This window comes from Puma concolor, chromosome C1 (assembly GCF_028749965.1).
Source record: "Puma concolor isolate L17-30 chromosome C1, mPumCon1.1.hap2, whole genome shotgun sequence".
NCBI classification, from domain to species: Eukaryota; Metazoa; Chordata; class Mammalia; order Carnivora; family Felidae; genus Puma; species Puma concolor.
The window spans coordinates 169,056,921-169,076,335 of NC_141674.1; the positions used below are offsets into that span (position 1 = coordinate 169,056,921).

Consider the following 19,415-nt stretch of genomic DNA (forward strand, 5'->3'; position numbering starts at 1 on the left):
TAAATGGCTCCACATAACAATGTATAAAGAACACATATGTAGAACAGACTCTGAATAAGAGAGCAAATAATAACATTATTAAACACCAGAAGGTATTTTAGTCTAATGACGGAAAGGAACAAAAATTAATTTAATAACTGATGTCAGATAACTTTATTCAAATCGTTTTCATTGAGGGAAACCTATACCTACATCATAAAACAGTGCTGTGGTATTACACTAAACAAGTAAACAAAGGAAATGATATAAGATAAAGTCTATATAAACCGACTACAAAATATCCCATGTTTCTATATAGACTAAGAATGAAATATCCAATTATCATTATCTTGTAATAATGATCACTCAGAAATAAATATGCTCTGCATAAAAATATAAGTAATTAAGTTTTAATGTAATCTATCAAAGGTACATGACTTCAGATATATTCAGGCATGAGAACTAAATATTTGGCTCAGAATAAACCTAGTCACCAATGTTAAATGCTAAAATAAAAGTTTTCCAATATCTATCTGTTAATTACATTTTAGGAATTTTTGGAAAATGCTGAATTGCTAGTTATGTTAACACAGAACTGTCATTTAAGTATTTTATTTTATTTTTTTAAAAAAAATTTTTTTTTTTTCAACGTTTATTTATTTTTTTGGGACAGAGAGAGACAGAGCATGAATGGGGGAGGGGCAGAGAGAGAGGGAGACACAGAATCGGAAACAGGCTCCAGGCTCTGAGCCATCAGCCCAGAGCCCGACGCGGGGCTCGAACTCACGGACCGCGAGATCGTGACCTGGCTGAAGTCGGACGCCTAACCGACTGCGCCACCCAGGCGCCCCTAAGTATTTTATTTTAATTATGTATCTAAATGGTTTATGGTTTGGTGTAAGGTAATGAAATCAACAAAAATCAAATGAAAGAGTAGAAAATAAGAGATTTAAAAGAGGTAGAAAATACAGAGAAAGAACTGTGCCAGTACCAAAATAATTGAATACAACTAGGAAAATTTTTAAGCTTGAATGCCAGAAAGGTTTATAGGTTATCTAGTCCAATTCCTTCTTTTTATAGATAAAAATAATGAAGGTCAGATAAGTTATTTCAATGTCCTAAGCAATACTACCAGTTAATGGCAGACCTATAACTGGAAACTTAGCCTAAGGACACCCAATTAAATTTTCTTTCCACTAGACCACATACACAAAAATAATACTAACACTATAAAGTGACACAGAGCTGCTATCATTTAATGCAGATAGGGATATACACAGATCACTAAATCAAGAAAAGTTTCTATTACAGTGGTTAGCATGGTATCAAGGTTATTAAGAGCAATATATATGAGATTCTTTACAAACTTAACGTATAAAGTACAATTGCAGCCTAAAGCACACCAGCAATTAAGTATTTGTAGCTGCAGTTAGATTAGCATGCTGCTAGGGGACTCTCAGAAGGGAGAGAGCCCGAGAAGAGGAGCCGCATGTGCCCAAATCTCTGACCACCTCTGAACCAACACATGAACAAAACAGTACTCAGGATCAAAGAACCGAACTGTGATATGAATAGCTGCCTAAGAGACAGAATTTGCAATTTAAGTCTAATCAAGTTAATTGTCTAAAAAGTCACCACTCCTCAGAGGAAAGTAACAGAATGTACAGTCTTAACATAACAGTTATAATGACCAGAATACAATTAAAAAAGTTATCAGAAAACTGTGGTCCAACCTTTAAAAAAAAAGATAATCAAAGACCAACATTAAGATGGCCCAGATGTTGGCAATGGCATACAAGGTTTTTAAAGCATATTCCAAAGCACAAAGGAAAACACACTTGCAAGGAATACACAGGAAATTTCAGCAAAAATGAAACAAACAAAAGCAAACAAAAACAACAATGAAAAGAATAGAACCAAAATGAAATTCTAGAACTGAAAAATATATGAAGTGAAAAACTCACTGGTTAGCCAGACCTAAGGCAAAATGGAGATAATAGAAAGTCAATGAAATTACATAATCTAAAAGATAAAAAGTATCCAATCTAGAAACAGACAAAAAAATTAATGAACAGGGACATGTAGGACAATTATCAAAAGGCCTAATCTACATGTAATCAAAGTTCATGAAGGAAAAAAATGGTATAGGAAAAAAATATTTTAAGAAATAGCCAAATTTCCCCCCAAATTTGGCAAAAGGCATAAATTTACAGATTCATGAAGCACAGATAATCCTAGATAGGATAAATATAAAGAAAACCATGCCTATACACACAGTCATACAGGGAAATAACTGTTCAAATTATTTCTGACTTCTCATCAGAAACTAAGGAGACTAGAAGACAATCTTTAAAGTGCTGAAAGACTAAAAAAAAACCCTGCTACCCTAAGATTCCAACAAAAATAATATTAAGAATGAAGATAAAGACATTTACTAATTAAAACAAACAAAAGAAAACTAAGAGAAACAGAATGCAGCACCAGCAGACCCATTCTCCAAGAAATGCTGCAGTTCTCAGGCTTTAGGGAAATGACACCAATGGAGACTTCAGAAAGTAATGAAGAACACTGGAAATGGTGACTTTTTCAGGAAGTATAAAAGACTACTTTTTCCTTCACTTAAAATACATAGGTCTGTTTAAAGTAAAAATAACATCTTGAGGGTCACCTGGGTGGCTCAGTCAGTTAAGCATCTGACTGTTGGTTTTGGCTCAGGTCATGATTTCACGGTTCATGAGTTTGAGCCCCACGTCAGGCTCCATGCTGCTGGTGCAGAGCCTGCTTGGGATTCTCTCCCTCTCTCTGTGACCCTCCCTCTCTCAAAATAAATAAATGCACTTATTAAAAAAAACATCTTGAGGGGTTATAGTGTATGTAGATGAAATAGACACATTAGGTAGCATATATAGGAGGAGGTAAGATAGACCTACATGATCCAAGATTTCTAAGTTTTTTGTGAAGTGGTAGTAATTAATATCAAATCTAAGAAACTTATGGAAAGTTAAGGATACATATTGTTTCCCCTAGAACAATGACTGCAAAAGTAATGTTAAAAAATATAGCTAAAAAGCCTGTAGATAACTTAAAATAGAATTTAAAAATATTTAAATTTAAAATTTAAAATTAAATGAAAAGGGCAAGATAGAGCAAAGGAACAAAAAACAGAAGGAGGAAAAAAAACAAGATGGCAGACCTAAATCTAACTCTGTTAATTATATTAAATATTAATGAACAAACAACTCAAACAGAAGCTACTTCTCTCTCACCTCAGGTGGATCCGACCCTGAAGGCATGATCTTGTCTCCACTGGGTTTTAGGTCCCATGTGCCTTCTCAGACAAGATGACTGTGCCGTATTACACAAATTTCATGACTTTTTTTGACATGACTCATTCCTGTATTTATGGCTATAAACGTATAGAGCCATGAAACTCAAAATTTCACTCAATTAACTTTTGCTTAAAGGTGATGGTTTTTACCCCCACTAGCCCAATCATTATATCATTTCTAACAAATACTTATCACCTTTATCACCCAGCATCATTTATCTATACACTCATTGAAGAACAAATAATATTTACTACTTCTGTTATTTTGCCAGGCACCTTTCTAGGCACTGGCTAGACAGCAATGAACAGCCATATCAAAATCCCCTGCCCACATTGAGCTTATATTCTAGTTCTAAAAAGTAAATCTATAATGATAAGCACAGCACTAAGCTGCTCAAGCAAAGTGGCTGGTTAAGTTTTTTTTTTTTTTTTTTTTTTTTGCAAATGCCAGTTTCATTCAAATCATTACTTAATGTAAAACTGGTTCCCTAGTTCATTATGTTAAAAGTAATTAAATTATGAACACTTGTGTATAGAATTACTAGTACATATATTGGGGCCTACCTGACTTACTATATCAGATGTGTAGGGGAAAAGGGATGCCTAGGCATGCTGGTTTCATGAAAGTATCCCCGATGTATTTCCAATATCCAACTCATCACCAGGTTGCTTCAGCTTTCCAATTTTGGATGAGAAATCTTGGTTCTCAATTTGCCATAAATTGAGAGTAAAATTGTACTTTACTTTAGGTAAAATACAGAGACTTCATAGCCTACCTCCTTTATAGTGTTTAGTCAAAAATCATTTGGAAAGGAACACATACATTCCAAATGTATTAATCCTTACTAACTCATTGGTAAGAAGCATATATATGCGTGCAAAAGAATATCAATAGCAGTGATTTTTAAATGAGAAATTTTGGGCACAATTCATAGGGAGAAAATTCTCAGTGGTAATGCACTGATTGCTGCAGCACAGGTTCTGTGGGAGTTTAAGATATATGCCATGATAATTAAAGTAACATTACCTACTGCAACATGGCCACAAACAAACATAAGCACTAAAATGGAGTCATCCAGATGATAAAATATGTTTATAAAATGCTTTTATTATTCTTAAAATTAATATAAAACATGAAAAATTGAGATAGGAAGAGAAAAAACCTACATCAACAGAGAAGTTCAGCCTTCCTAGGTAAACTGGACACAAATTTCATATACATTCATATATAAAGACTAAAATAACTTCTGTAAAAATATTTGCCTGTAAGTTTAAATAAGCTTATTAATTAGTGAGATCTGGAATATATTTTATGGAAAAATTAAAAGCCTAGAAAACTATGAATGTTCTTAATTTGTTCTTATTTCCAGGATAACCAGTGACTAAGTCCCTATAAAATTGAGACTATAGTATACTTCAGTGGAGGATTCCATTCTCTTTGGGTTTTATTATTATTATATAAATTAATCAGAGTTACTTATTGTACACAGGAGTTTTTGCTTCCCTACATTCATCTAAACACTCCTTCTATAAACATTAGGAAGTGAATTGTCCAGAAGGAACATCAAAAGAATCTGTGAAAGACTCCACCTAGTTCTGTTTACTATTTATAGGAAATAACCTGATGGATGCTGCTGCCATCATCACCACCACACATCACCTGCGACTGATTTCAAGGACTTTTTTGGTCCAGAAGCAGAAAACACTGAAAACTACTTCTGACCAAGGCTACAGAATAAGGCCCTCCTTCCCCTGATGATAGAAACCACTGATGATAATGCACTTCTTTGTGTATTTTTGTTTTTTATCCTCTTGGTTATTTATTTTTTCTCTCCTTGCTGGTTGATGCTTCTAAATCTGTACAATGGAACTTTCTACATTAATGGAAAGGTTCATATTCTGCACTGTCAGTAGCCACTTCATTAACACAATGGCCACTGGCCACATGTGGCTATTGAGCACTTCAAATGTGCCCAATAGATTTGAGAAAATTAATATTATAATTTTATAATTTTATTAATTTTATAATTAAGTTTACTTTTAATTTTAATAGCCATATGTGGCTGGCCGGTGGTTACCATATTGGGCAACATAATTCTAAATGATTAGTAGACACTTAGGTCTTTTAATCATGGTACTTCAAAATCCTTGTCCTTGACAATCTCCAGATATGGTATTAATTCTTTAGATACTGACAAAGTAAAATAACTCATATCCAATTTGTGAGAAAAGTCACTTGGTTATTTTCTACGAAAGGTTCAGATTACAGGAAATAAGGGATAATATAATAATCCTGGTCCTAGAGTCTGTCTATGTTTCAATCACCAAGGTGTGATCTCTACAGTCTTAAATGCAGTGCATCCACCATGATGCCAAACAATCATTTAACATAAACGTCAAGAAAACATGGCACTAGACATACTAGGACAATCACAAACTTGATACATGATCATGACCCACTGAAAGACAGTGTAGCTATTGATTGATCGTATCTCCAGAAGATAATGGCCTGTTCTGCAGCTGAGGCTGAGTAAGCAGAGGTACTAATAAAGTTAAAAAATAACCCTGATGGCAGCTATGAAGGGAGAATTGACAACTGAAACAGAAACTACTACTTATAAAATGGATTCTGCTAACTTGAAAAACATAAATATTATGCCAGTTTAAGTCACAATATACTTATCATGGATTAGCTAAGATCATACTCTTATTTCTAGTTACTTTAGACCCATCTGTTCCAAAGTAAGACCACAAAATGATGTCTGCAAGGACCCATAAGTTTTAAAGATATGACCATTTACTGTCCCAGCAACTCGCTAGTTTACAAATTCAAATTCTGCCCAATCACTGCCAAGATGATCTGATAACTAACCTCTAGTCTCACAAAGATAGTAAGTACCCGTTCTTAAACCACCTTTTTGAGATGCTCCATGGTCCTCCACAGTATACTGTCTCCTTTGCTGCATACTAATACTAAACTTTGACAGCTAATGAGGTATGTCATTGGTGATTATTCACTAGTGAGCTTTCACATACAAGCCTAATGATCCAGTTTCTCAAATAATTCAATGCCATGGGGGACAAAAAAAGAAAAAAGAAAAAAAGGAGGATAGCTATTATAGAACAAAAGAGCCAACAGATTTAGTGTGTGGCCCTTGTTTAGATCCTGAGTTGAACACTTTCCCTTCTCTAAAATGGGATGTATTTGTATAATAGAACCCACTTTACCAACTTGAATTCAGTACTAACTCAACTGACTAATAAACTCTACCCAACTTTCCTTCTAAAATGGAAGTAGGCTGAAGTTCTTATTTCTGAATAAGGGATGAAATAATGGAAGAGAACATTTTCTAATCCAGTTCAATTGTCAACTTGCTAAAATTATTAGCATGTTTACATCATGATTTTTGGATGGGGAGGGGGAGAATGAAAATACGGTGGGACACAGACTCTCAGAATTACTTAAATCCTTATTACATATTTTCCATCCAAGAGAACTTATCTTAGTATGTACCTGAAATAAGACTCATTTCAAAATCACCTGTTACCTAAATACTGTGCCCAAGTTGATAATGGAGATACTTTAAGCTCTAATGCTAGTATTATATGAACTTTAATATTTTCCTCAACTTATAAACATGTATTCCATTGATACAAAAGTCATTTTAGAATAATATAATGATGAATGTCCTGAAGCTGATGTGCAGTGGTGAATGTAGACTAACCATCACCGTTCAAAACCAGCCAATGGGAGAACTGCCAATGTACACAGTAACTCTTCAACAAACTAATCTATCCTTGACACTAATAGAGTCTATATAGCACATTACAATGATATTCCTGAGATATCCCAGAGATTAACAATTAACTACATATACTTTAGAAGTCTGAAATGTGTAATTTAGATTAAGATAACAATAGCAATAAATAATGATACATTACTGCAGTCGCAAAAATACAACACTAGGCATTTCATTTATATATTCTTATTCAATCCTCACAATTACCTTGCTTTGTTAATTTTTTAGCCATATTTTCAATGGGAGAACTGAGGTTCAAAGAGTTGAAACAATGTGTACAAGTAAATTATAGCTAGTAAATGGCAGAGCTAAAATCTAGATGGTTTATCTGATGCCAAAACCATCTGATATTGCATCCCAATGAAAATGACAACATTAATATATGGATACAATATTGGTAAACTATAAAATGTAAACAGATGTAGTCTCTACTACACAGAAAATCTTCCTATGCTAAACTGACCCATTTTTCCGAAGTTTCAGATAGCAAAGGTTTTGATATTAATATAAAGCCCTACCCACTTCTTTTTAAAGATGCAAAATAAGACTTTAAAGTTTCCCTTTGTTTAATTAGCATAGCCGGAATTCACTCTGACCAGGTACAGTATAAGCAAATAAGTCACTTGACTCCACTGTGCAAGATTCACCATTTTCCTTGGCTATCCTTGGTTCTGAAACCTGGTTTCTCTTCTCAACTTACCTACACATACATATACACAGCAATTTTCTGTGTATTTTATTTCAAATTACCTTACTTATCTAAATGTAATGAGTTTTCTTTCTCATCAGTGTGTGTCATCTTTTCCTTTCTACCCTTCAACCACCATCACCAAATAATTTTCTGGCAATCAAGCACACTCTGTTAGATTTCCATGTCCCAAAATGTAACTGTGAAATTGACAATTTTACAAAGTAGACTGCTACTACAATTCTAACAAAAAATGCATAAAGTCCTATCATCGTCCAGATTTATACAGAATACGCCCATAAGGAAATTCTGGGAGTTCAACATGTGCATGCTTGATACTTAGACTAATTGGAAATTCCTGCAATGAGAGCAATTTATCTAGAGTTTATAGCTCTCGCTGCTCTTCTTAGTATCACTGTGTGTTTATGATGAATTATTAAATTTCTCTCTCCTTGTCACAAGTAAGCAACTCAGCAAAACCACACCTGCTCTCCTGAACAACGAGGGCATTTTATGATAAGAAGATGGTAGTTTAAAAATTATTTTCCCATCAGTGTCAGCAAGCATCAGAAGGCAAAATATTTAATAACGTTTGTAGGATGCACTTTAGCTTGTTAACTGGAAACTATGAAATTGTAAATTCTGTAATTATCTTAAAAGTTCAGATGATGAAAACGTCAACTAATGGCTGTAATGCACAGCTTTCTCAATGATATTCTGTTGAGCACTCCTACCGTTGTCCCCGTTGTCCCCAAGGCATCCTCAACCAACGTGACTTGCTGTAACTGTCATAAATTAAAAGGAAGTCAACAAAGTCCATTCCCTTTCCTTCAGGTTGCTCTACTGCATTCTACACAGTAACAGCACTCTTGACAAATGTCAAACATGATAACAGAGTTAAATAAAAACTATCTTAGTTGCTCAATAAGGGAAAATGGTAATATTACACAGTATTCAAAAGAAAAACCAGTTTAAATATGTTCTAAATACAAAACTGAAATGGGAAGGAGATAGTAGTAGGATCCTCAAGAAAATCCCCAAAGAGGACCCAAGCCCCTGGCCCTTCCACAAGGCAATTTTCCTTCCCAGGGAAAAGATACGAAAAACAGATTGGCCACATTTCTTAATATATGATAAGATGTCTATGGCCTTTACATATCTGTATTGAAGGAAAAATCCTTTTAAGAGAATTGTTTTCCTACTATTGTTTCTTGTTATTTTTAAAAATGCGTAAATATTGGTGAGAAATATGCTGCATTATATACCACACAAGGACAAATGATGTTGTAATCTGATTTCAGCATAGGTTCACAATTTCAAGAAAATAAAAGCATCTGAACACTACTATCACTATAAGGAAAAGTCACCAGGTACAGGTGATGATCCCTTGTCTGCAATTATGGAATCTGAAAAGCTCTGAAAATACAATATTTCTTTTCCTTCCTTTCCTTTCCTTTTTTTTTTTTTTTTAATAGAAGAATAGTTGACACACAATGTTATATTAGTTTCAGGTATACAACATAGGAATTTGACAACTCTATACGTTATGCTATGCTCAGCACGACTTACAAAGATTTTTTTTTTCAGTTTATTTATTTTGAGAGAGAGTGAGCACAAACAGGGGAGGGACAGAGAGAGAGGGAGAGAGAATCCCAAGCAGGCTCCACCCTATCAGCGCAGCACCTGACACAGGGCTCGAACTTACGAACTGTGAGATCATGACCTGAGGTAAAATCAAGAGTCGGACACTCAAACAACGAAGCCACCAAGGTGCCCCACAAAGATTTTTCTTAAGCTTGTGGGAAACTCATCTGGCAGCAAAACTTGACCTGCACCAACCTGAGACTTAAATTTGTTGAACTGTAGAAATATTAATGTGTTTGATTGGAAGATATTGCCTGGGATTCCAAAAGGGCTATTACTTCATAAATATATGTGCACTGTGTTTCTTTAAAATCTTAAAAATTCTGAATGTCAAAACAGTTCTGGCTCTAAGATTACAAATAAAGAACTGTAGACCTGTACTCTCTTGTTGTTTGTTTCCTAGTCAATACATATACCAGGTGTGCTCTTTGACTTCTAACCATTTGAATGACTGAAGATTCCCATGTTCAATTATAGGGCTGGGAGGTGTGCAAATAGTACCTGGATACTATTTGACTTTTTATGAGGAATAAACAAAATATAAAGGCCTTTGATTAGTCTCTGACTCTGTGCAGGGGAGACAGCCCCAATTTGGGGACATCCTAAGACGACGGTAAAAAGACACAGATTAGTAAAAAAAAAAAAAAAGACAAAATCTAAAAGCTGTTAACATTTTAATAAAAATTACTCATTATAAACTGAGAGGAGGTATTATCCCTCATTCATTTCCTATATCATGAAGCCAGTCCATACTGGTCTGTATTTAACCAAAGAAATTAAAGGTGATATAATCGTTTCAATATGCTACTTAACTTTTTTTAAGTTTATTTATTTATTTTGAGAGAGAGAGCACACGCAAGCTGGGGAGGGGCAAATTGAGAAAGAGAGAGAAAGAGGGAGAGAAGGAGGGAGAGAATCCTAAGCAGGCTCTGGACTGCTGGTATGGAGCCCAACATAGGGCTGGAACCCATGAACCATGAGATCATGACCTGACCTAAAATCAAGAGTCAGATAATTAAATGAATGAACCACCCAGGTGCCCTCCTTCTAAGCTTTTAAAATGGAAATTTCTGTCTCAATGCTTCATGCGTCAACAATCTGTTTCCATATAAAAATCTTTAAGAGAAGAGTTCTTCAGTAGTACTTCCTGTAATTACTGAATAAAAACAAATCCTAAGGGAGGAATCTGCTGCTACTACTTGTATCACTCAGTCACTTGTATTTACAGCCTAAGCCCACCTCGTCTTCTCTTAGTTTCTCCACACACCCTTTGGTTCACAATTCAACTGCACAGCAACAGGACTGAACTTTCCTCACTAACTCCAGCATCTTCATTCACTGAACAAACATTACGGGTTTTCTTGGTCTAGTGATTAAGCTAAGTTTTATATCTATTTTCACAATAACAAATAGATAAAACCTTAAATTTCAAATCTATACCATAACCCTCACCACTTTACTTGATAGTAAAAGAAGAGTCTTGTACTAAAGAAATAGCTTTAGTGCTTCTTTATCACCCACTGAATGCTTTCTTTTTCATTTAATGTTAAAGTTTGAATTTTTGCAGAAGAGTCTCTTTTGTAAGGTCATAAAAATTAAGACACTTGGTATAGGACTAACACAGGTAAATGGAACTAAAACAAAAATGATGAGGATAAGCCAAAAATTAAAACTTCTATTAAGAAGTTGTAAAGTAGTATAGAAAAAATAAGAAAGTATAAGGTTAAGAGAAAGAACAGTATGGTTGTGGTCTTTTTCTGTTTTTTTTACTCTACCCCCTATTTTTTGGAAACAAATTAAGAATAGGGGGTCAAAGGCAGTGTCTGTTAATAGTGAGGCGATGCATACATTAAGCTGCGCACAAGGAACTGGGATCTGAGAAATGAAAGTTGCTAACGTCAGGAGAGAAGAAAAGTCTTAAGTGCTGTAGCAATGTTATAGACACAGTATTCCTGGAAGAGAGGAAGTGCAACTAAGTGGGTCTGGGGCATACAGAAAAAAGTGGGTCCAGAAGCTGAATGCTGAAGTACAAGTAGGAAAGGGGGAAAAATCACTTCTCGCATGAAAGGGGAAAGAGGTCATTCAGGCAATGAGATCAGCATGTGTAAAGACTGAGATATAAAAAAAGAGTTTAGGGGATTCTCAGTTGTTTGAGTAAAGGGTGTGAATGTAAGATTGAGCAGAAATGAGATGGAACATGAGACTCATGAAGCTAAAGCATGAAACACCTTGAATGAGAACAAGATTTTTGAGATTCTTGGTCACTGCTATACATTGAGAACCCAGGACAGTACTTACCACTTCACAGGTTCCAATTGTAAAATTAAACATAAAAGGGGGCGTGTGGACTTCTAATGATTATTACCATTCCTTGTTTTTTTTAATGTGTTTATTTTGAGAGAGTGTGTGTACATGCGTGCGAGTGGGGTAGGGACAGAGAATCCCAAGCAGGCTCTGTGCTGTCAGCGCAGAGTCTGAAGCAGGGTTCGATCCCATTAACTGCTAAATCATGACCTGAGCCAAAATCAAGTCACACGCTTAACTGACTGAGCCACCTAGGTGCCCTGATTATTCCTATTTCTTCCCACAAAGAACTCTCTATAACGATACTTAGACAACTTTTACCAAGGAATACCTACCACAGCAGACTTGTCTTAACTATCAACGCTGACTTCTAGGAAGCCCCGAGCTGTTTGTCATCAACTGCATCAAGACAGCACTATCAGGGGTCATCCCTTGTCTTCACCCCGTGTTAACCTGGAGGGCTGAATAAATTTCCAATTTATGGAAGATGAAAAAAATACCAGTTCCTTTAAAGGCACTGCAAGAGGAAACCTGATCCTGAAGGTGCAGTTACTTCAACTTACAAAACCATGTTTAATCACTGAGTCTATTTCATGTCTGAATACTCACACCACTTTATTCCCCCTCCCCCAAAATGTGTTCCTCAGCTTGCTTAAATAAGCATATGGGCTGAATACATTCTGTCAACACTCAGCACAGCTTTGAAAGTGGCCTTTCTGATTATTAAAGAGCTATTTAGTAAACCACGTTTTAAGATTTTTAAAGAAAGTTTATTTATTTTGAGAAAGAAAGAGCACATGCACGCAGGAGGGGCAGAAAGACAGAGGGAGAGAGAGAATTCCAAGCAGGCTTTGTGCTGTCAGCACAGAGCCCGACACGGGGCTCCATCCGACAAATCCTATCATGACCTGAGCTGAGATGAGGAGCCAGATGCTTAAACGACTAAGCCACCTCGGCACTCCAACCATGTTCTAAGTGTTAAAGAAAACTTGGAAGTGGTGGTCTCCACGGAGAAATTTATGAAGTAATCCCTAGACACAAAGCACTTTATTTCATTACGGAGGCACCTGTCACCAAGTCAAGAATTAAACCATCTTGATACAATAATTGAGGGAAGAACTCACAGGACCTTTCAGGTGGAAGTGCTGAACTCTGTCTATCCTGATCCATTTCAATTAGGCCTAAAGTCAAGTTAAACATGACTCTCCACTTAGTCTCTTCCTCTGATTAGCTTCTATAATCACAGCAGTCTTAATGTCTCCAGGCCAAGGTAATTTATACCATTTTTGTTGTTGCTGTTGTTGTTATCTATTCTCCGGGAAAACACTTACTAGCTTGGCTACAAATAGCGAAGGCTTGCTTTAGTCCACTGCTTCCTCTCCTGATGTATTATTTTGGAAGAAAATGCTTCGAAAATTTGCACTTTATTGTAGGCACTGAAATGAAATGTATACACTGAGATAAAATATTTAGGTGACAGGTTCAGTCCAGAAGTATGATGAAACTAATGTGCCAGAGGCCTTTTTGTTTCATCACCCTCCCATGCTAAAATTTTCAAACATTACAGAAGAGAAATGCAACAAGGAAGCCCACAGAGTCATCAGTATGGTCAGCTACATTACCAATAACCACCTCTTTCTTAGGCCAGCTAGAACTTACGTTACGGAGATACCAGGTAATACAAAATTCAGTCTAGATACAAGTGGGTAGTAAACAGAAAATAATGTTTGCTAAGGCACCGGCGCTGTAAAAGTGTGTTCTCTTAGATGGTCTCAGGTACAACTTACTGTCGATCACCTGGCAATGTACAATCATCAGGGAGAACACAAACCAGAACCCCAGTCAAATGGGGTGGGAAATGCTCCACGAAAGTGGAATGGGCACGGAAACATGGAAGAGCAATATTCAATTTTTTTTTTTTTTTCAACGTTTATTTATTTTTGGGACAGAGAGAGACAGAGCATGAACGGGGGAGGGGCAGAGAGAGAGGGAGACACAGAATCGGAAACAGGCTCCAGGCTCTGAGCCATCAGCCCAGAGCCCGATGCGGGGCTCGAACTCACGGACCGCGAGATCGTGACCTGGCTGAAGTCGGACGCTTAACCGACTGCGCCACCCAGGCGCCCCTGGAAGAGCAATATTCAAAAGCAAAGAACAAGAACTGAGGCATAGAGGATTCATCAGCTATATTACAACAGTAACAATAATAGTTAACACTGTAGGCCGGGCACTGTACACAGGCCTTATATATAAGCATTGTTATTTATTTTTATCCTCAAAACAACCCACTAAGTTAGATATTATCATCCACATTTTTCAGATGAGGAAGCTGAGACTAGAGATGTTAAGTAACCTGCCTAAGTGACAGAGTTTCTAAGGCCTGAATCAAGACTGGAATCTTTGGCTTAGGAGTCCATCAGCCAGCACCCACCCTAGCAGGTCTCCTCCTCCTACAGATGCTGCTTGTCACAATGCTTCTAAGAACAAAGTCACACTTTTAATGCCAATTCTAAATCCGCTTTTCTAGAGAAGGATAATTGAGACTAACTCCCAGATTCACAGGCAATCCTAAAACAAGTTTAAACATGATGAGGAGGCAGGCTAACTAGTTTTCTGAAAGCCAAGTTTGTTTTTCTATCTGCTATTGCTAGTCTGTGGACACATCAAAACGTAAAAGGAACTGTTAGTATGCTTTCAATCACGTATATCTTGCATCTAGAACATCCTTTCTTCATTTTTTTTTTCCTTATTTATCTCAAAGAGGTGTTGTGAGGGTTAAGTGAAAATAGGTAAAGCGGTTATTGCAGTTACGACTCAATAAAATTAACTATTACGGTAGCGATATGCACAAGTGTATTGTAGGATCCGGAGCTCCACAGAGAGGTGGACATACTGGAGGTCCAAGTTGGAGAGTTAGTACCTTATTGGAGGTAGATCAACTTAGGGAGGGATAAAGGACGACAGAGAAGAGCCCCCAGGACTAAACACTAGAAAGCATCTAGTATTTACAGGGCAAATAAATGAAAAAGAAACGATTAATGAAAATGTAAAAAAGCCGTCACAGGGATATACGCTGGATGGAGGCTAACAGTGGAACTTCCACTATTTTCTAACTAACCACAGTTCCTTAATCCCACTCCCACGGCCTGGGGCCCGGCCGGTAAAAAAGGGGCCTCGGGAAACCTAAAGGACTTGAGAAGTTCTAAGTGATCCACGCCGACAAGACAGAGGCACAGGCGCTGGTGCTAGACTTCAGCAACAAAAACACCACCGCCAGACACCTGCAGCAACCTCACCAGGAAGCGAGGTCCGTCCGCGCAGGCGGGAACGGAGTTCACGGCCCCTTCCCTACCCGCTCAGACTCCTCCGCACTACCGGCACTCACACCTCAGTCTCGGGGGCCGGCGCGCACACCTCCGAGCTGCCCGCGGAAGTACCAGCAAATCCTTGCTCACCCCCTAGTCCCCTTTCTATTCCCACCCGGTCCGGCAACCCGCCACCCCCAATCTGGTTCGCTGCCTGAGGCGAGTCTACGGAGTTCGGTAATTACCTGGAGCTCCACCGCGCCGCCATTACACCGGACGCACGTCACTTCCCCTTCTCCGGCCCCGGCAGTGCGAGGAAGGCGGAACGTGAAATACATACAAACCTGACGCTAAATTCACTTTAAAACGTTATCCTATTAATTTACTTTAAATACCATAACTTAATACCACGTTAAGAGCAGTTGGTCTGGCCACAATTTCCTCTTTCCAAGACGGCGACAAAAGAGAAGTTAATGCAAACTACAAAGTCCAGCATCCGCCGCCAGTAAGGACGGAAATGACGCGTAATTGTAATTTTTTAGAATGTCGCAATGTACGACGGGAATTGTAGTTCTTCTGAGTAGGCTCCCGAGAGCACATCCAGGCGGCTCATCTGAAAGCTGATAGTGATGAGGATTTCTCAAAATTTACTTTAAAGCTCTTTCTCTGCAGTTGGCAAGAAGTAGACCTCAGTAGTCATTTTTTCTGTGGAAATCTTTAAGAGAAGAAGACAGAATTTTGGCAGTAGTTAGATCAAGAGCCTATATAAGGAAAAATGTTAGGAAACGTTAAGTGCCTACTAAGTCCCAAGATTTCAAGCTGCGAGAACGGGAGGATTTTGGACCACAAAGTGAAGTAATGAGGAAAAGCTAATTTTGTAGAGAAGATGATGCTTCTAATTGAGTTTAAGGTACCAGCTGGCAAGACATCGTGAGGATAAGGAGATTGGCTGGCCAACTTGGAAATAGCGAACTGTGCAGAGATCAGAGGTAATTCATGAAATTGTTTTCTTATGCTTTACTTTTCAAGAGTAACAAAACCTAAAAAAATTCAACTGCTTGTTACTGTTTTGGAAACTATCTTTTCCTAAAGCAACTATATCTTTATTCTCCCCACCCTTGTGTACACCAGGCCTGGTTTATCCAAACATTTCTCTATTAGGATTTTAGAGTACTCATGTGAGTAACCCTTTCTTTGAGGCAGAAGAGTACAGTGATTACAGATAAAGATACTGGAGAAGTCCTATTTATGTTTAACTCTTAAATCTATTGATATACTCATGGGTAATTTTTCTGGGGCAGTTTACTTAACACTGTGTGCCCATTTTCTGATGTTGGGGGGGGGGGGAGGAGTGCCCATCCCATAGAATACTCTTAAGAACTGAATTTGTTGATACACTTGATGTATATGAGATAATTCTTACTACATAACAGTATTATCCATCCTTTTTTTTTTTCCTATCTAACATGTTTGACCATAAAGGCACATTTTGGTGTCTTTAAATATTTAAGTGAATAGTTTTCAGTTGTACCAATACAGGGCATAGGAGATGAATCTGGTAAACATTTGTATCCATACTGAAAAGAAGCACAATACCACCTCTACAATTATCAGTAGCAATAGGAAAGTTAGAGTTGAAGCTAGGGTAGTTAGATGGAGCTGGAAAAGACTAGGTTTGTCGTTTTGGAATCCAGGAAGCAAACTGTGACATAGGGTTAAGAATGTAAAACAGGGGCGCTTTGGTGGCTCAGTCAGTTGAGCCTCTGACTCCTGATTTTGGGTCAGGTCATGATTTCACAGTTTGTGGGTTCACGGTGTGGAGCTTGCTTGGAATTCTCTCCCTCTCTTTCTGCCCTTCCCCTATGTGCACTCGCGCTCTCTCTCTCTCTCTCAAAAATAAATAAATAAATAACCTTTTTAAAAAAGAATGTAAAACAGTAAAAGTAAAAGGGAGGAAACTGGCTTGGGTATGGTAACTCCAGAGCAAAGATGAAGAGTCTCACTCTGGGATGAAGAGTCCCACACTGGGATAAAAATGGCTAGGCCCTTGTAACACAGTTTTGCTCAGTCATTGGCTGGAGCCACCCCAAGAAAAATGTGGCCACCATTCAAAACCTGATATACAGTTGGAAGTATTAACATTTGAATGGTGTTACCTAACTACTCCTAGCAGCTAGGCAAAGAGCCTTTTCTTGAAAGGGTATCTGAACAGAATTTCTCTGTCACAGTCAACCCCTTGCACCATTTAGATCCACTCTGTATACACATTCAGAGAACAATTCCTCTAGGGTTCCAGTGGCTTCTTTTTCTGAAAAGAAACTTAGTAGAGAGAAGTTAGTGGGACAAACTATAGTCCCCATCTTTGCAGTTGGTTTTGAACCACACCTGAACCATTGCCTTTGTCCTCCACTATTCATTCTAAATTCCCCACACTCTCAGCTACCAATTCTGCTGGTCTTAGTAGTTACACTAGTTGTGTGAAAACCCTAGTTCCTGAGAAATTTGAACCCTTAGTAATAATCACCTTCTCATGCAGGTGCTGCTGCAGTTGGCTATTAACACTCACTATTCGGCAAGGTAGCACTAAGAGTTGCCCAAATAGATCACCTGAGTGTCACGCATTGTCTTGCTTGTTCCTGTTATGTAACATCAAGCCTACATTCTCCTGATGATAAGACTTAGATTTTCCTCCCAAGGTGTTAACTCTTCTTTTTGCCTCCTTTTCCCTGAACTCAAGAAGTCCAAAGTGCCTATGCAGCAGATGAAGCTCAGTTCAATGGGACTCTTGCTGTGCCCTCTAGCAAGAATATAACACCTTTGGGGACTAGGACCTCTGATTCCAAAAAGGTCAGAGTTGCAGGTATGGGGACCACTATGTCTCCCTATGGGTCAGTGGGAATGATTGTAAATGGGGCTAATCCTGTTTTAATCCCTTGTTTTGTGGACCCATATATTGTTCCTACTGGAGATTCTAAGCCATTTCAAAGTCTACTGTACGCTGGGGAACAGCACCTCTTCCTTGCAGAGTATTCTCTTAGCAGGTGCTTGAACTTTACCCTTCACAGATCATTCCAGTGCTCTATTAGGCCACCAGCTTCTGGGAAATGCAACATGTGATACAACCAGTGGAACTCATGGTCGCAGGCACTTCCTACACTACTTTTACTGTGAAGTGATTTCTCTGGTTGGATGCTGTGTTGTATTGTGTTCCATGTCTGTGAATTAGGCATTGTATAAGTTCCTATATGGTGGTGCTGGATAAAGATTTGTGGGTATGAAGTGCAAATATATACCCAATACATATGCTGGCAGGTTGAACTGGCAAATGAGGCAGTATCATAGGTAGGTGAACTATGGTAAATGGGCCTCATGCTGATGGACCCCATGCAAAGACTACATTTTTGCCACCATAACCATTTCACTCAAGTGTTCATTGTGCCAGCACTATAGTGACTGCTAACAAAGACAAGCTAACATCAACTAGCTGAGTAATTTTGTTTATTTGATTATTTAATACTTCTGTAATTTATGCTTTCTTGTGGACATTGATGTATGATAAAAAGATCCTCACACTTTTTACTCACAATGCTATGCATATCCACATGCCTCTAACTCTTTAAGTCCTCCTTGTCTGGAATTCTTTTTTTTTTTAACATTTATTCATTTTTGAGAGACAGAGTGTGAGTGGGGGAGGGGCAGAGAGAGAGGGAGACACAGAATCTGAAGCAGGATCCAGGCTCTCAGCTGTCAGCACAGAGCCCGAGGTGGGGCTCGAACTCACGGATCATGAGATCATGACTTGAGCTGAAGTCAGACGTTTAACTGACTGATACACTAAGGGGCCCTTCCTTGTCTGCAATTCTTAAAATCTTTTTCTTTTCAGACTTCTGACCAGTCAGCCAGGCTATGTGGCATTTCCTATTAGTCTATTTATGCCCTGACATCAGGCTACTTCTCCTTACCATACAAAGTGGAAGACCAGGTGCACCACCTGAAGCTCTGCCCATTAGGAAGCTCTCCTGTCTTCAAACTATTTGGGAGTGAGCCTGTACTGCTGTCCAATTTCAGGTTTCATCCACATACTTAGCCAATTCATCTGTAAACTAAACTCAGCCATTTTTTTCTTTCTTCGGCTGGTGATCAAGACACCACCCCTACCCCAATATGGCCATCAGTACAAGCTGAGAGAGGGTGTTGATGCAACTGAAGGGTGATATCAAGGTCTAGACTTATCTGTTCACGTGGATTTTTTGTGCCTCTGCTATTCTTTGTGCGCCATCCCAAATATAATACTTTCATCTTATGATGAATTATGACTGGGTCCTCCAGAATTTATGACATGATGGGTTCAACAAGACACATTGCAT

The 19,415-nt window shown here is 38.0% G+C and overlaps 1 protein-coding gene across 1 annotated transcript in view; it reads right to left on the reverse strand.

The window, feature by feature from the left end:
• CWC22 (CWC22 spliceosome associated protein) overlaps positions 1-15,523 on the reverse strand; it is a 57,104-nt gene extending 41,581 nt beyond the window's left edge. Inside the window, exon 1 of the mRNA XM_025934929.2 lies at positions 15,294-15,523. The gene's annotated coding sequence lies outside the window, so the exon portion shown is untranslated. The remainder of the gene's footprint in view (positions 1-15,293) is intronic.
• Positions 15,524-19,415: the final 3,892 nt, after the last annotated feature.